Genomic DNA, 17,770 nt, shown 5'->3' with positions numbered 1-17,770 from the left:
TTTCCTTCACACCACTACCTTGTGAAAGTACGTTGCTGTTGTAGACACTTATTTTTCCAACTCATAATCGCTCATGTACAGCATAGCGCCACCTACTGACATGGGAAAACCAAAAAATTTTTTCGTCAAAAATCTATATCTCTTCTTCTATTTACTCAATTGTCATCAAACTTCATACGCAAACTCTTCATAGCTCACCTGACATATACGCCAAATTTTGTGCACTTTCGCCCCTGGGGGTGCTGGTTATGGCAAAAATGATATTGCAGCTTCTGATTTGTCAAACTTGGCAAGCAAACTCTTTACAAGACCCTTATTGGGGCGCTTGCCATGGTCGACAACGCACGAAATTTGGCTCCTTTTTCTTAGACTGCCACCGCTACTGAGAACCAGAAGCCCAGATCCAGGCGGGCCTCAGGGCCTCTATAGCGCCCCCCGAGCACCGTACAGTGCGAGACCCTATTGTTGCCATGTGTCCAATTCTGTGCTTTGTCGCCATTGTGGGAGTAATGTCTCTTGCCGAAGAAGCTGTGGAAGGTTTTTCACGGGGACGCATGCCCCCGCCCCCCTTGGCCGCTGGCGCGAGGGCCCGTCGAGGCCGCTTGCGGCTTTAATTATTCTTCCGTCTTCTTCTTCTTCTTCTTCTTCTTTATTTTTCTCCGCTGTTGGGCCATTTTCGGGGCGCTTGCCATGGGCGAAAACGCACCAAATTTGGCGCCAGTTCCGAGAATTGCCACCGCTACTCAGAACCAAAAGCCCAAACTTGGCCGGGGCTCAGGGCCTCTATAGCGCCCCCTAAGTCGTTGTGATTTTGGCCTCCCGCTTTAAGGTGCCTGGGTGCCGTGTAGTTTGTAGTAGTGGTATGCCATTTGGTACGCATATGTATCTCACTAAGCCGGACAAAAATGTAATGCCAATGCATTAGCCACGCCCAACAGGAAGTGAGGTAATTTCACTTTTGTGCGAAATGCATGGCCACGAAGACGGCGCAACTCCTCCTAGACCGTTCATAGGAGTGTCACCAAAATTGATACACATCATCTACAGACATGGCTGACAAAAGTTACGAAATACGTTTCACGTAGGATAAACCGTTCAGAAGTTTTACGTCAATCAATTTTCAATGCAAAATTTTACATGCTTAAAAATTCATAACAAATCTTCTGATTGCTCAAAACTGCTCATACTTCACACGCAAATCACTCATTGGGCTTCTGACATGTTACCCAATTTCTGTGATATTTCGCCACTGGGGGCGCTATTTTTGGGCAAAAATTCCAATCTTTCCTCAAATTTGGTCAAACTTCGCGGCCACCCCCTTACTACCTCCCATGTCATGTATACCCCGTTTTGGAAATTTTCGTCCATGGGGGGCGCTGTTTTTGGCCGACGCAATTGCTCCAAAACGGGTTTTTGGTAAATAATTCCATTACGCTTTTCCTTCACTCCACTACCTTGTGATAGTACGTTGCTGTTGTAGACACTTATTTTTCCAACTCATAATCGCTCATGTACAGCATAGCGCCACCTACTGACATGTGAAAAACCAAAAAATTTATTCTTCAAAAATCTATATCTCATCTTCTATTTACTCAATTGTCATCAAACTTCATACGCAAACTCTTCATAGCTCACCTGACGTCTACGCCAAATTTTGTGCACTTTTGCCCCTGGGGGTGCTGGTTATGGCAAAAATGATATTGCAGCTTCTGATTTGTCAAACTTGCCAAGCAAACTCTTTACAAGACCCTTATTGGGGCGCTTGCCATGGTCGACAACGCACGAAATTTGGCTCCTTTTTCTTAGACTGCCACCGCTACTGAGAACCAGAAGCCCAGATCCAGGCGGGCCTCAGGGCCTCTATAGCGCCCCCTAACTCGTTGTGATTTTGGCCTCCCGCATTAAGGTGCCTGGTTGCCATGTAGTTTGTAGTAGTGGCATGCCATTTGGTACGCATATGTAGCTCACTAAGCCGGACAAAAATGTAATACCAATGCATTAGCCACGCCCAACAGGAAGTGAGGTAATTTCACTTTTGTGCGAAATGCATGGCCTCGAAGACGGCGCAACTCCTCCTAGACCGTTCATAGGAATGTCACCAAAATTGATGCACATCATCTACAGACATGGCTGACAAAAGTTACTAAATACGTTTCACGTAGCATAATCCGGTCAGAAGTTATACGTCAATCAATTTTCAATGCAAAATTTTACATGCTTAAAAATTCATAACAAATCTTCTAATTGCTCAAAACTGCTCATACTTCACACGCAAATCACTCATTGGGCTTCTGACATCTTACCCAATTTCTGTGATATTTCGCCACTGGGGGCGCTATTTTTGGGCAAAAAATCCAATCTTTCCTCAAATTTGGTCAAACTTCACGGCCACCCTCTTACTACCTCCCATGTCATGTATACCACATTTTGGGAATTTTCGTCCATGGGGGGCGCTGTTTTTGGCCGACGCAATTGCTCCAAAACGGGTTTTGGGTAAATAATTCCATAATGCTTTTCCTTCACACCACTACCTTGTGATAGTGCGTTGCTGTTGTAGACACTTTTTTCTCCAACTCATAATCGCTCATGTACGGCATAGCGCCACCTACTGACATGGGAAAAACCAAAAAATTTATTCTTCAAAAATCTATATCTCATCTTCTATTTTCTCAATTGTCATCAAACTTCATACGCAAACTCTTCATAGCTCACCTGACACATACGCCAAATTTTGTGCACTTTCGCCCCTGGGGGTGCTGGTTATGGCAAAAATGATATTGCAGCTTCTGATTTGTCAAACTTGGCAAGCAAACTCTTTACGGTATTTCGCGGGGACGCATGCCCCCGCCCCCCTTGGCCGCTGGCGCGAGGGCCCGTCGAGGCCGCTTGCGGCTTTAATTATTCTTCCGTCTTCTTCTTCTTCTTCTTCTTCCGTCTTCTTCTTCTTCTTTATTTTTCTCCGCTGTTGGGCCATTTTCGGGGCACTTGCCATGGGCGAAAACGCACGAAATTTGGCACCAGTTCCGAGAATTGCCACCGCTACTCAGAACCAGAAGCCCAAACTTGGCCGGGGCTCAGGGCCTCTATAGCGCCCCCTAAGTCGTTGTGATTTTGGCCTCCCGCATTAAGGTGCCTGGGTGCCATGTAGTTTGTAGTAGTGGCATGCCATTTGGTACGCGTATGTATCTCACTAAGCCGGACAAAAATGTAATGCCAATGCCTTAGCCACGCCCAACAGGAAGTGAGGTAATTTCACTTTTGTGCGAAATGCATGGCCACGAACACGGCGCAACTCCTCCTAGACCGTTCATAGGAATGTCACCAAAATTGATACACATCATCTACAGACATGGCTGACAAAAGTTACTAAATACGTTTCATGTAGGATAAACCGTTCAGAAGTTATACGTCAATCAATTTTCGATGCAAAATTTTACATGCTTAAAAATTCATAACAAATCTTCTGATTGCTCAAAACTGCTCATACTTCACACGCAAATCACTCATTGGGCTTCTGACATGTTACCCAATTTCTGTGATATTTCACCACTGGGGGCGCTATTTTTGGGCAAAAATTCCAATCTTTCCTCAAATTTGGTCAAACTTCATGGCCACCCTCTTTCTACCTCCCATGTCATGTGTACCACATTTTGGAAATTTTCGTCCATGGGGGGCGCTGTTTTTGGCCGACGCAATTGCTCCAAAACGGGTTTTTGGTTAATAATTGCATAATGCTTTTCCTTCACTCCACTACCTTGTGATAGTACGTTGCTGTTGGAGACACTTATTTTTCCAACTCATAATCGCTCATGTACAGCATAGCGCCACCTACTGACATGGGAAAAACCAAAACATTTATTCTTCAAAAATCTATATCTCATCTTCTATTTACTCAATTGTCATCAAACTTCATACGCAAACTCTTCATAGCTCACCTGACATGTACGCCAAATTTTATGCACTTTCGCCACTGGGGGCGCTATTTTTGGGCAAAAAATCCAATCTTTCCTCAAATTTGGTCAAACTTCACGGCCACCCTCTTACTACCTCCCATGTCATGTATACCACATTTTGGGAATTTTCGTCCATGGGGGCCGCTGTTTTTGGCCGACGCAATTGCTCCAAAACGGGTTTTTGGGAAATAATTCCATAATGCTTTTCCTTCACACCACTACCTTGTGATAGTACGTTGCTGTTGTAGACACTTATTTCTCCAACTCATAATCGCTCATGTACAGCATAGCGCCACCTACTGACATGGGAAAAACCAAAAAATTTATTCTTCAAAAATCTATATCTCATCTTCTATTTACTCAATTGTCATCAAACTTCATACGCAAACTCTTCATAGCTCACCTGACATATACGCCAAATTTTGTGCACTTTCGCTATTATTATTAGGCCCCGAGCACCGTACAGTGCGAGACCCTATTCTTGCCATGTGTCCAATTCTGTGCTTTGTCGCCATTGTGGGAGTAATGTCTCTTGCCGAGGAAGCTGTGGAAGGTATTTCGCGGGGACGCATGCCCCCGCCCCCCTTGGCCGCTGGCGCGAGGGCCCGTCGAGGCCGCTTGCGGCTTTAATTATTATTATTATTATTATTAAACTTTTAATTAAATGATGAAAAGAGAGCAGCATTAATTCCAACACCCGCAATAATAAACTTGGACTTATTTACTTTAATAAGTAAATAATAACACGAATACTTAATAACAAACCATTCATCAGTGATAAACATCTCCATAATCATTATATCAGTAAGACGTCAGAGTTTTACACTTTGCACCACAGCGCTGATGAGTTCTGGACTCTGATTGGTCACGAGGTGTTGATTAGTTTTCTAGAACAGCGGCTCAGACAGTAGTGTAGGTTTATATTCATGCACTCGGACTGATCGTTATCGTTTCCATAGTAACGGCTCGTCTCATTCACAGAGACTCGTAGAGCAGACGCTAAACCGATAATGAATGAAATAAACAGTTGATGTGAAGTTTTCTGTAATGTTTGTGGAAGGAGGCTCCAGTGTCAGCGCTTTGTAAGAGTCAGAGGTGAAGCTGGAACTCAGCGTCTCAGGAACATGAGAGAAAAAAAGAGAAGCTGGTGAGGGAACGTTTGTTTACACCTGCGATAGCGTACATGAGAACAAGAGCTAGCTTTAATCTAAATGTAACTATAAACGGATAAAAAGTATGGCATTTGTTTTTTTTTTAATTCTCAAGAATTGTCATCAGTGGCAGATTGCTGTGATGTAAGAGAAATAAAACGCTTCAGGATGTGAGTTATAGGAACACACACACACACACACACACACACACACACACACACACACACACACACTACAGTTGAGTTGCATTAGCTCAGTGTTGATCGCAGGCTCTAGAGCAGCTTCTGCTGCGTCCAAACCTTAAAGCTTAAGTGTGTGTGTGTGATACTTCTGTACACATCTCTACTGCAGGCTGTGGTCTGATTATTCATTGTGAATTGTACAGGATTAACTTTGGTCTTTGTCCAAAGTGCCAGATGTTTTGGCACCTGTAAACCAGAACTGTTCTTTTTCCACCAGACGCGGGTCCAGTACCAAAAGTTCCAGATGTTTGGGTTTTGGTTCCTGGTTAATCCTACATCCAGACCAGCAATATTATGGTGGAACAGTGTGGCTGAATGTTGTTGACTTTTTGGTGAAAGATGGTAATTTATAGCAACAGGAGGTGGAGCAAGTGTTAGTGAAGAAAAGTGGGCGGGGCGAATGATGGGGAAAATATGGTAGCAGTGTTTAACTCGATGCAAATGAAGAGTGAAGTATCTCCCAGTGGCGAAGGATGGGGGTGTAGTTATTTTCTTCTTTATTATTATGCACAACTTCCTGAAGCAGTGGGCGTGTCTTGCTGTCTCGTGTCTATGATCTTAAAGCATTTAATCAACATCAGTAAATCCAGCAGTGACGTTTTCACCACAAATAATCATGAAAAGTAAACCAGCAGGGCTGTGACTTCTCCAGAGTTGAGTTTTGTGAATGGTAGAGCCAGAAACGTGCTAGCATGACTAAGCTGTGGGAAAAAATCACAGAGGTTTTAGTTCCAGATAATTTTTTTAAGATAAACATCTTAAAGCACAACAGCAGCACCAACCAGCAGGTCGTAACTGAAACACACAGAGTGGGAGGATGGAGCGAATGTCGAGGCTGGGCTTGAGCTCTTTCTAACGAATTAGTGAGCTACATCAATTAGTTTGGATGGAGTCGGGCTGCAGCGGAGAAGGAAATCGGAAAAGTGTCTCTTTTCATTGCGTCGGAGTCCCTTGTTGTTGGGTCCCTTGTTGTTGGGTCCCTCGTTATTGGGTCCCTCTATGTTTATTCCTTTGTTGTTGGTTCCCTCGTTATTGGGTCCCTCACTGTTTATTCCTTCATTGTTGGGTCCCTCGTTGTTGAGTCCCTCGTTGTTGAGTCCCTTGTTGTTTATTCCTTCATTGTTGGGTCCCTCTTTGTTTATTCCTTTGTTGTTGATTCCCTTGTTGTTGGGTCCCTCTTTGTTTATTCCTTTGTTGTTGGGTTCCTCATTGTCAAGTCCCTCGTTATTGAATCCCTCATTGTTGAGTCCCTTGTTGTTGATTCCCTTGTTGCTGAGTCTCTCGTTGTCGAATCCCTCGTTGTTGGGTCCCTCATTGTTGAGTCCTTCGTTGTCGAATCCCTCATTGTTGGGTCCCTCATTGTTGAGTGCTTCGTTGTCGAATCCCTCGTTGTTGGGTCCCTCATTGTTGAGTCCTTCGTTGTCGAATCCCTCGTTGTTGGGTCCCTCATTGTTGAGTCCTTCGTTGTCGAATCCCTCGTTGTTGGGTCCCTCATTGTTGAGTCCTTCGTTGTCGAATCCCTCATTGTTGGGTCCCTCATTGTTGAGTGCTTCGTTGTCGAATCCCTCGTTGTTGGGTCCCTCATTGTTGAGTCCTTCGTTGTTGAATCCCTCGTTGTTGGGTCCCTCATTGTTGAGTCCTTCGTTGTCGAATCCCTCGTTGTTGGGTCCCTCATTGTTGAGTCCTTCATTGTCGAATCCCTCGTTGTTGGGTCCCTCATTGTTGAGTCCTTCGTTGTCGAATCCCTCGTTGTTGGGTCCCTCATTGTTGAGTGCTTCGTTGTCGAATCCCTCGTTGTTGGGTCCCTCATTGTTGAGTGCTTTGTGGTCGAATCCCTCGTTGTTGGGTCCCTCATTGTTGAGTCCTTCGTTGTCGAATCCCTCGTTGTTGGGTCCCTCATTGTTGAGTCCTTCGTTGTCGAATCCCTCGTTGTTAGGTCCCTCATTGTTGAGTCCTTCGTTGTCGAATCCCTCGTTGTTGGGTCCCTCATTGTTGAGTCCTTCGTTGTCGAATCCCTCGTTGTTGGGTCCCTCATTGTTGAGTCCTTCGTTGTCGAATCCCTCGTTGTTGGGTCCCTCATTGTTGAGTCCTTCGTTGTCGAATCCCTCGTTGTTAGGTCCCTCATTGTTGAGTCCTTCGTTGTCGAATCCCTCGTTGTTAGGTCCCTCATTGTTGAGTCCTTCGTTGTCGAATCCCTTGTTGTTGGGTCCCTCATTGTTGAGTCCTTCATTGTCGAATCCCTCGTTGTTGGGTCCCTCATTGTTGAGTCCTTCGTTGTTGAATCCCTCGTTGTTGGGTCCCTCATTGTTGAGTCCTTCGTTGTTGAATCCCTCGTTGTTGGGTCCCTCATTGTTGAGTCCTTCGTTGTCGAATCCCTCGTTGTTAGGTCCCTCATTGTTGAGTCCTTCGTTGTCGAATCCCTCGTTGTTGAGTCCCTCGTTGTTGAGTCCTTCGTTGTCGAATTCCTCATTATTGGGTACCTAGTTGCTGAATCCCTTGTAGTCGGGTTCCCCGTTGTCGATTCACCCATTGTCGAGTCCCTCACCATCTAAGAGCTGTAAGCATTATTTCTTCTCGTCTTTTGTCACCTGGAGACATTTTATCTTGTTTAGATAGTGATGATGTCCTCAGGCTGAGTTTTATCACTTGTGTTGTAGGAAAATGCTGCTGATATTTATTTTCACTTTGCTTTGGTTATTAAATAAATACGTGAAATGCATCCACATCGCTGTTGTTTCCTCATGTTGTCTGTTTGTTCGAGCTACTATGTACGCTAGCGTCATCTGGTATCGATTTTGCTATCGGAGCTTCTTTCTGAGTAAATGAGCAGTGATTACTCGTCAGGTTGATACCTGGATACTGTTACCCTCATGGTGGTGGTGATGATGAAGTCTGTTTTATGCTACATTCAACTTAATTCAGAAAATGAAAATCACAACTTGTGAGCCACCGGCCCGAGTTCCAGTACAGGAATTCCAATATGAGGTTTGTTTGTTTTTTTCCCAGGTGATGACTGTCGTTATGGTAATCAGACCACTTCCTCAGACACTGATGAAAAATGAACTCCTGTTATTTCCTGTTCGAATTCTTGTTTTTTGTTTTTGTTTTGTTTTTTTGAACTCGCAGCTAAAACGTCTTGATGCTCTGCAGATGTCCCGCGGCGCTCCGAGACATTCTCACGAGGAAAAAATGTTTTGAAATAAAATATAAATCTATTAAATAACCACAATGTGGAGGGAAATGATTCAGCGTCATGGTTACAGTCTGATGTAGCTCGTTTAATGATGTAATTGAAATGTGGCCTCATGTTTGGGTCGTTATTGTGGTCGTGTTCATTTCAGGAGGAGGAATGTATGCATGTGTGTGGGCGTGTGTGTGCCATTTATGTAACTGTAGAAAGCTGTGAGGCCTTGACTGGAGCACTGTACGGAGGCCCGTCTAAGGGGAAGGTGTGTGTGTGTGTGTGTGTATGTGTGTGTGTTTTCACGGAATAGAGGGACCCTGTACGGAAGTAGGGGAAAGAGAGGAAGGAGGAGTCACTCACGCTCTCTGCTCGTGTGTGTGTGCTTGAGTTACAGCAGAAGATGGGAGTAAACACACGAGGGGAATAATGTCCTCGCTAACACACGCTGAGTCTCGGAGTGACGCCGGAGTACACTGCGAGTTCCTCAGCCACCTCTATAACTGTTAAGTCCAGGCGTTTAGCTCAGGGTGATTAAGGCGGGACCATTACATAAGGAGTAACACATGACGGGGTGTGCTGTTACAGGAAAATAATCCACACCAGGGTGGTGAGACACGGCGTGACAGGAGGTGGGTGGAGCTTACAGAAATCAGTACATATTTAACTGGACAATGTGCAGTATAATGTGCAATACCTCTCCTGCTGGACTTTTTTTTCATATCTTATTTTTTATATTTGTATATGTAACTACTTAATTTATCTAGAAGTTTTCTCTATTTTCTATTTTCTGTTTATACTGTATTGGTGCTGCTGGAATTTTAATTTCCCTGAGGGAACCCTCCCAAAGGGATCAAATAAATCTAATCTAATCTAATCTAATCTAATCTAATCTAATCTAATCTAATCTAATCTAATCTAATCTAATCTACAGAGCAACTGTCAGCACTCAGGAATAAACACTGTGTGTGTCGTGCTGCTGTTGGAAAATAATCCACACCGGTGTGGTGTGATGGAGCGGAGTCACTGATCCCACGCCCTCGCGGATTATTTTCCTATAAAATAACATCCTGAATGTTTTATTCCTCTTACACCACAGCAGTCTGCTTACAGATTTATATTTATTAAAAAAATACACACATCGTAATTTTTATCTGTTTATAGTTACATTTAATGTCTGCAAAACATGCAGTGCTGTTCTCTGATTGGCTCGTGGAGCTCTTCGCTGTTCTGTGATTGGCTCGTGGAGCTCTGTGATGTTCTGTGATATGCTCGTGGAGCTCTGTGCTGTTCTCTGATTGGCTGGTGGAGCTCTGTGCTGTTCTGTGATTGGCTGGTGGAGCTCTGTGCTGTTCTGTGACTGGCTGGTGGAGCCTTCGCTGTTCTCTGATTGGCTGGTGAAGCTCTTCGCTGTTCTCTGATTGGATCGTGGAGCTCTGTGCTGTTCTCTGATTGTCTCGTGGAGCTCTGCGCTGTTCACTGATTGGCTCGTGGAGCTCTGCACTGTTCTCTGATTGGCTCGTGGAGCTGTGTGCTGTTCTATGATTGGCTGGTGGAGCTCTGCGCTGTTCTGTGATTGGCTGGTGGAGCTCTGTGCAGTTCTCTGATTGGCTGGTGGAGCTCTGTGCTGTTCTCTGATTGGCTGGTGGAGCTCTGCGCTGTTCTATGATTGGCTGGTGGAGCTCTGTGCTGTTCTCTGATTGGCTCGTGGAGCTCTGCGCTGTTCTCTGATTGGCTCGTGGAGCTCTGCGCTGTTCTGTGATTGGCTCGTGGAGCTCTGTGCTGTTCACTGATTGGCTCGTGGAGCTCTGCGCTGTTCTCTGATTGGCTCGTGGAGCTGTGTGCTGTTCTATGATTGGCTGGTGGAGCTCTGCGCTGTTCTGTGATTGGCTGGTGGAGTTCTGTGCAGTTTTCTGATTGGCTGGTGGAGCTCTGCGCTGTTCTCTGATTGGCTCGTGGAGCTCTGTGTTGTTCTCTGATTGGCTGGTGGATCTCTGCGCTGTTCTCTGATTGGCTGGTGGAGCTCTGCGCTGTTCTCTGATTGGCTCGTGGAGCTCTGCGCTGTTCTCTGATTGGCTGGTGGAGCTCTGTGCTGTTCTCTGATTGGCTCGTGGAGCTCTGTGCTGTTCACTGATTGGCTCGTGGAGCTCTGCGCTGTTCTCTGATTGGCTCGTGGAGCTGTGTGCTGTTCTGTGATTGGCTGGTGGAGCTCTGCGCTGTTCTCTGATTGGCTCGTGGAGCTCTGTGTTGTTCTCTGATTGGCTGGTGGAGCTCTGCGCTGTTCTCTGATTGGCTGGTGGAGCTCTGCGCTGTTCTCTGATTGGCTCATGGAGCGCTGCGCTGTTCTCTGATTGGCTGGTGGAGCTCTGTGCTGTTCACTGATTGGCTCGTGGAGCTCTGTGCTGTTCTCTGATTGGCTCGTGGAGCTCTGTGCTGTTCTTTGATTGGCTCGTGGAGCTCTGTGCTGTTCTCTGATTGGCTCGTGGAGCTCTGTGCTGTTCACTGATTGGCTCGTGGAGCTCTGTGCTGTTTACTGATTGGCTCGTGGAGCTCTGCGCTGTTCTCTTATTGGCTCATGGAGCTGTGTGCTGTTCTGTGATTGGCTGGTGGAGCTCTGCGCTGTTCTGTGATTGGCTGGTGGAGCTCTGCGCTGTTCTCTGATTGGCTGGTGGAGCTTTGCGCTGTTCTCTGATTGGCTCATGGAGCTCTGTGCTGTTCTCTGATTGGCTGGTGGAGCTCTGCTCTGTTCTCTGATTGGCTGGTGAAGCTCTGCGCTGTTCTCTGATTAGCTGGTTGAGCGCTGCGCTGTTCTGTGATTGGCTGGTGGACCTGTACGCTATTCAGTGATTGGCTGATGGAGCTCTGCACTGTTCTGTGATTGGCTCATGGGCAGTTTTCCTGAATTCAGACCTATCTGATGGGTTTCCCAGCCCACATTTTATCAAATTTATTATTTATGAACTTATTCAATAAGAACAGGAATGTTTAAGGCTTTAGTCACTGTATTTAAACTGGCTTTAGACATTTTCTGCAAATTCTATGATATTTCTATTATAACAAACAAACAAAAAGATTTCAAAATGTACATTTTAATGGCATTTCCTGAAATTCAACTCATGAAAATATCATTTCTGTATCACAGCTAATTAATATGTATGAATATAATTAATATGTAACTGTATTATATAACTTTATGTAATATATATATATATATATATATATAATCTCATCTCATCTCATTATCTCTAGCCGCTTTATCCTTCTACAGGGTCGCAGGCGAGCTGGAGCCTATCCCAGCTGACTACGGGCGAAAGGCGGGGTTCACCCTGGACAAGTCGCCAGGTCATCACAGGGCTGACACATAGACACAGACAACCATTCACACTCACATTCACACCTACGCTCAATTTAGAGTCACCAGTTAACCTAACCTGCATGTCTTTGGACTGTGGGGGAAACCGGAGCACCCGGAGGAAACCCACGCGGACACGGGGAGAACATGCAAACTCCGCACAGAAGGGCCCTCGCCGGCCACGGGGCTCGAACCCAGGACCTTCTTGCTGTGAGGCGACAGCGCTAACCACTACACCACTGTGCCGCCCCTATCTATCTATCTATCTATCTATCTATCTATCTATCTATCTATCTATCTATCTATCTATCTTAATAGTTTTATTTTATTAAACTTTTACTTTTTTATATTTTATTATTATTAATAATAATAATAATAATAATAATAATAATTTCAATTTACATGGCGTCTTTCTCAAAACCCAAGGTCGCTTTACAATTATAGGGGGAAAAAAAGTCCACCAAATGAAGGTCAGGATGTCATTCCAATGGTGTAGCAGCCACAGTCCCACCAAAAGGTGCACGAAAACAAGTCCCACACCGCCAGTACAGCCGCTGCACCGCCACCGTGCAATATCACTCGGAACACCACGCCATGGATCCACAAAGCGAGCACAAACGCACCGCCATGCAGAGCGCTGGTATGTCCCAAACCGCCTGCACAGCCGCAGCGACGACGCCAAGCACTAGAGCACTGCTGCACAGAGCACTGGACAACCATGATGTTAAAATGAGCAACGAGCTCACTGCAGTCCATAGCAAGGAACACGGGCACCACCCACAGCGATCCAATGCCTGGAGGGAACCAGCGCCCAAAACGGGGTCTGGAGCTACACCACAACCGGCGGACTAAAACACTCAAACAAAAACAAACATCAAACTACACACACACACACACACACACAAATAAATAGTAAAATAAAATAAAATAGAGAAAATAAAAAGCTCCAGTGAGAAGCAGCAGCCAGAATGCGCACAATGTACTCTCAACCGGAAACAGAAACGAGCTTATTAAGAGCTCAGTTTATTCAAATAAATATTTCAGTTTATTTTTGATAGCTTTCTTTATACTTTTTAATATAATTGAGCCAAAACTTTTTATTTTAATTTTTTAAATTTAATATAAATAATGTTGCTGCAGTGCTGTAAAAAAAGCATTTGTTTATTTATTAATTAAAACTGACATTTACGGCATAAACATTTTACAGCTGTCCAGTAATTATACATTATTTTTATTTTAATAGAATAGAATAGAATCTTTATTGTCATTGCACATCAGGTATAGACCCTTTTCACGTGACGTCACGACAAACGCGGCCGCCATTTTGGACATGTACTACCAGTAGTTTACCACAGCCAGCATTGAGGAACGGCAGCAAAGAAAGTGTTTATTTTCAGCAAGACTTCCATCATGCCACTATATTGTTGTGCACCTGGATGTAGTAACCATCAACAAACAAGGCAAGGTTTATCATTTTATCGGATCCCGATGGAAAAGATGAATAGCGGCCATAAACAGGACAGATTGGCAGCCCTCGGCATACCAGCGCTTGTGCAGTGACCACTTTGTTGGAGGTAAGACGAATAAAATTAGCCAGAAAAGGCATTACATTGCTGTTAACATTCTGTGGCGGCGAGTGTGTAACCAAATAGGCTAAAATAACCCATTGTAGCCTCTGTTCTTCTGTAGTAGCTATTAGCTAACGACATTAGCTAGCGTTGTGTTCCTTTGCTGTTGGTAGACTGTAGGACAGATCAGAGGCAGTGTCCTACAAACAGCGCTTAATTTGAGGGGGAGCAAGCCGGAGCGCGCTCCGGAACCTCGGGCGTTGGCTCCGGCAGCTATTTACACTGGATCCGGTGATCCGACACCTCTTTTGACTATGTAACAAAAAAAAACCAAATAATTAAATAAAAAAATGCAAGTGTATTTAGTGTTAATGTCTGATTTTGATATCTGTCTTGTTGGTGATTTCTCTCATGAAACGACATCCACAAAATATCTGCAGATGAACTTAATTTGCAGTGTTATTACAAAACATGCCCAGAAGCGCAGCGCAGCGCCGCGCCCCCCTCCCCCCCTCTTTTTTTCCGCACCGGAGCCGCTCATCCTCTGCGCTCCGGGACCTCCCACTTTACAAATTAAGCATTGCCTACAAATAAGTGTTCAAAACAAGAGGAACATGTATTTGTCTCTTAAATCCAGGCCGTTCCCTGTAATCTGTAACAACGGTTGGAGAAAGTAATGGCAAATAGTGAGTGCACAAACCATAGAAGGTAAACTGTACACAGCGCCAGGGCAGTGTGATGGTATGTCTACTTTTAGATTGTGTTAGCTTATCAATGAACACACTCGTCACTCGACGAGTTTCACGTCTTTACGACGGATACTTAAATGTGTGTTAGGTATTATTGTTGCAGTCTAAGCAGTCATTGTAGCAGCTAGATGAGCGAGAACCGAAAGGGTCTGTGCCATAAACCGTTATTTCTGTACGGCGTTGCTAATGTGTCGTTACTGTTGTTATTTCTCCCTCTGCTCGCCCTGTAAATGCCCTACGTCGCTGGATAGCGAAGGTATTTTCTGCATCTCGCTCCTTTTTCTTGTATCTTCTCCGTTTGTCGCCTTCCTCGCATTCAAACCAATTCGAGCCGAAGTCCGCTACATGTCCAAAATGGTGGTCGCGTTTACGAAGGTCACATGACTGAAAAGGGTCTATACAATGAAATTGCAGTGCTTCTCCGTCCGGTACATAATAAATATAAAAAATAAATAAAAACAGTAAAATATTAAAATAAAACAGTAAAATAAGAATAAGAAAGGAGTAAAATAGAAATAAGAAAGGAATGCATATTTACAGTGGTGCTTGAAAGTTTGTGAACCCTTGAGAAGTTTCTATATTTCTGCATAAATATGACCTAAAACGTCATCAGATTTTCACACAAGTCCTAAAAGTAGATAAAGAGAACCCAGTTAAACAAATGAGACAAAAATATTATACTTGGTCATTTATTTATTGAGGAAAATGATCCAATATTACATATCTGTGAGTGGCAAAAGTATGTGAACCTTTGCTTTCAGTATCTGGTGTGACCCCTTGTGCAGCAATAACTGCAACTAAATGTTTCTGGTAACTGTTGATCAGTCCTGCACACCGGCTTGGAGGAATTTTAGCCCGTTCCTCCATACAGAACAGCTTCAACTCTGGGATGTTGGTGGGTTTCCTCACATGAACTGCTCGCTTCAGGTCCTTCCACAACATTTCCATTGGATTAAGGTCAGGACTTTGACTTGGCCATTCCAAAACATTAACTTTATTCTTCTTTAACCATTCTTTGATAGAATGACTTGTGTGCTTAGAGTCGTTGTCTTGCTGCATGACCCACCTTCTCTTGAGATTCAGTTCATGGACAGATGTCCTGACATTTTCCTTTAGAATTCGCTGGTATAATTCAGAATTCATTGTTCCATCAATGATGGCAAGCTGTCCTGGCCCAGATGCAGCAAAACAGGCCCAAACCATGATACTACCACCACCATGTTTCACAGATGGGATAAGGTTCTTATGCTGGAATATAGTGTTTTCCTTTCTCCAAACATAACGCTTCTCATTTAAACCAAAAAGTTCTATTTTGGTCTCATTCATCCACAAAACATTTTTCCAATAGCCTTCTGGCTTGTCCACATGATCTTTAGCAAACTGCAGATGAGCAGCAATGTTCTTTTTGGAGAGCAGTGGCTTTCTCCTTGCAACCCTGCCATGCACACCGTTGTTGTTCAGTGTTCTCCTGATGGTGGACTCATGAACATTAGCCAATGTGAGAGAGGCCTTCAGTTGCTTAGAAGTTACCCTGGGCTCCTTTGTGACCTCACCGACTATTAGACACCTTTCGATTACGTTCATTATGTCTTATATTAAATATAGTTAGTTTTTTTTTTTTTTTTTTTTTTTTTTTTTTTTTTCTTTTTTATCAGACATAAAAGATGCGTCACCAATTAACATCCGGTGACACTCTGAGGAAGACGGAAGTTGTACGTCGAAACATGTCAGGTAAACAAACCCAATAAATTAGATGTCTGATAAAAAAGAAAAAAAAAAAAAACTAACTATTAGACACCTTGCTCTTGGAGTGATCTTTGCTGGTCGACCACTCCTAGGGAGGGTAACAATGGTCTTGAATTTCCTCCATTTGTACACAATCTGTCTGACTGTGGATTGGTAGAGTCCAAACTCTTTAGAGATGGTTTTGTAACCTTTTCCAGCCTGATGAGCATCAACAACGCTTTTTCTGAGGTCCTCAGAAATCTCCTTTGTTCGTGCTATGATACACTTCCACAAACGTGTTGTGAAGATCAGACGTTGATAGATCCTTGTTCTTTAAATAAAACAGGGTGCCCACTCACACCTGATTGTCATCCCATTGATTGAAAACACCTGACTCTAATTTCACCTTCAAATTAACTGTTAATCCTAGAGGTTCACATACTTTTGCCACTGACAGATATGTAATATTGGATCATTTTCCTCAATAAATAAATGACCAAGTATAATATTTTTGTCTCATTTGTTTAACTGGGTTCTCTTTATCTACTTTTAGGACTGGTGTGAAAATCTGATGATGTTTTAGGTCATTTTTATGCAGAAATATAGACAATTCTAAAGGGTTCACAAACTTTTAAGCAGCACTATATATGTTACAGTATATACAGTGATGGACAGTGGAGAGTCACAATATACAGATGTTTGTAAATTTTTAATTCCATATTTACATATTTACATATTTTCAAGCACCACTGTACATCATTTACACATTACACTATTATACACTCTCTTATGAGTTCAGGGACCTGATGGCCCAGGGAAAGAAACTGTTTTTAAGTCTGTTTGTCCTGCTTTTGAGGTACCTGTATCTCCTGCCAGAGGGCATGAGGGTAAACAGGTGCTGTCCCGGGTGTGAGGAGTCAGCAATGATTGCCCTCGCTCTCCTGAGACACCGTGTGCTAGCGATGTCTTCTAGCGAGGGTAGGGGACTGCCAGTGATGTGTTGTGCAGTTTTAATGACCCTCTGCAGGTTCTTTCTTTCTGCCACAGAGCAGTTGGCGTACCAAGCTGTAATGCAGTACGTCAGGACGCTCTCGATGGTGCTGCAGTAAAAGGCCACTAGCAGTTTCTCCTCCAGATGGTTCCTTCTGAGTATCCTTAGGAAGTGGAGTCACTGTCGGGCCTTTTTTACCACCACGAATGTGTTGGCAGTCCAGGAGAGGTCCTCGGCTATATGTGTCCCAAGGAACCTGAAGGAGGACACCCACTGGACACAGTCCCCGTTGATGCTCAGTGGGGCTGGATCCCCCCTGTGTTTCCTGAAGTCAATCACCATCTCCTTAGTTTTGCTGGTGTTGAGCAGCAGGTTCACCAAAACCCTTATGGAGAAACCATCAAGGACCGTGACGTCGCCTGGTATGGCGCAGCCGGGGCCCCACCCTGGAGCCAGGCCTGGGGTTGAGGCTCGTATGCAAGCGCTTGGTGGCTGGGCCTTTGCCCATGGGGCCCGGCCGGGCTCAGCCCGAAGAGGTGACGTGGGCCCGACCTCCTGTGGGTTCACCACCCACAGAGGTAGCAGTAGGGGACTGGTGCAGTGTGGATTGGGTGGCAGTCGAAGGCAGGGGCCTTGACGACCTGATCCCCGGACACAGCGGCTAGCTGTTGGGACATGGAATGTCACTTCGCTGGGGGGGAAAGAGCCTGAGCTTGTGCGGGAGGTTGAGAGGTACCGGCTAGAGATAGTCGGGCTCACCTCCACGCACAGCTTGGGCTCTGGAACCCAGCTCCTCGAGAGGGGCTGGACTCTCCACTTCTCTGGAGTAACCCATGGTGAGCAGTGGCGGGCTGGTGT

The 17,770-nt window shown here is 44.7% G+C and overlaps 1 protein-coding gene across 4 annotated transcripts in view; it reads left to right on the top strand.

The window, feature by feature from the left end:
* The window catches only part of vdrb (vitamin D receptor b), a 93,515-nt gene that overhangs the window by 9,186 nt on the left and 66,559 nt on the right, over positions 1 to 17,770 (top strand). The window contains exon 1 of one of the 4 annotated variants that reach the window (XM_060920199.1): positions 8,839 to 9,159. The exons of 1 other annotated variant lie outside the window; for it this stretch is intronic. The gene's annotated coding sequence lies outside the window, so the exon portion shown is untranslated. Of the gene's footprint in view, positions 1 to 8,838; positions 9,160 to 13,368; positions 13,454 to 17,770 lie in introns of those variants that run through there. 2 more of the 4 variants (XM_060920198.1, XM_060920201.1) reach the window with 2 other exon arrangements.

Source organism: Neoarius graeffei, chromosome 4 (genome assembly GCF_027579695.1).
Source record: "Neoarius graeffei isolate fNeoGra1 chromosome 4, fNeoGra1.pri, whole genome shotgun sequence".
NCBI lineage: Eukaryota > Metazoa > Chordata > Actinopteri > Siluriformes > Ariidae > Neoarius > Neoarius graeffei.
The sequence above is the reverse complement of the archived record's forward strand: the minus strand, read 5'-3'. Positions and strand labels throughout refer to the sequence as shown.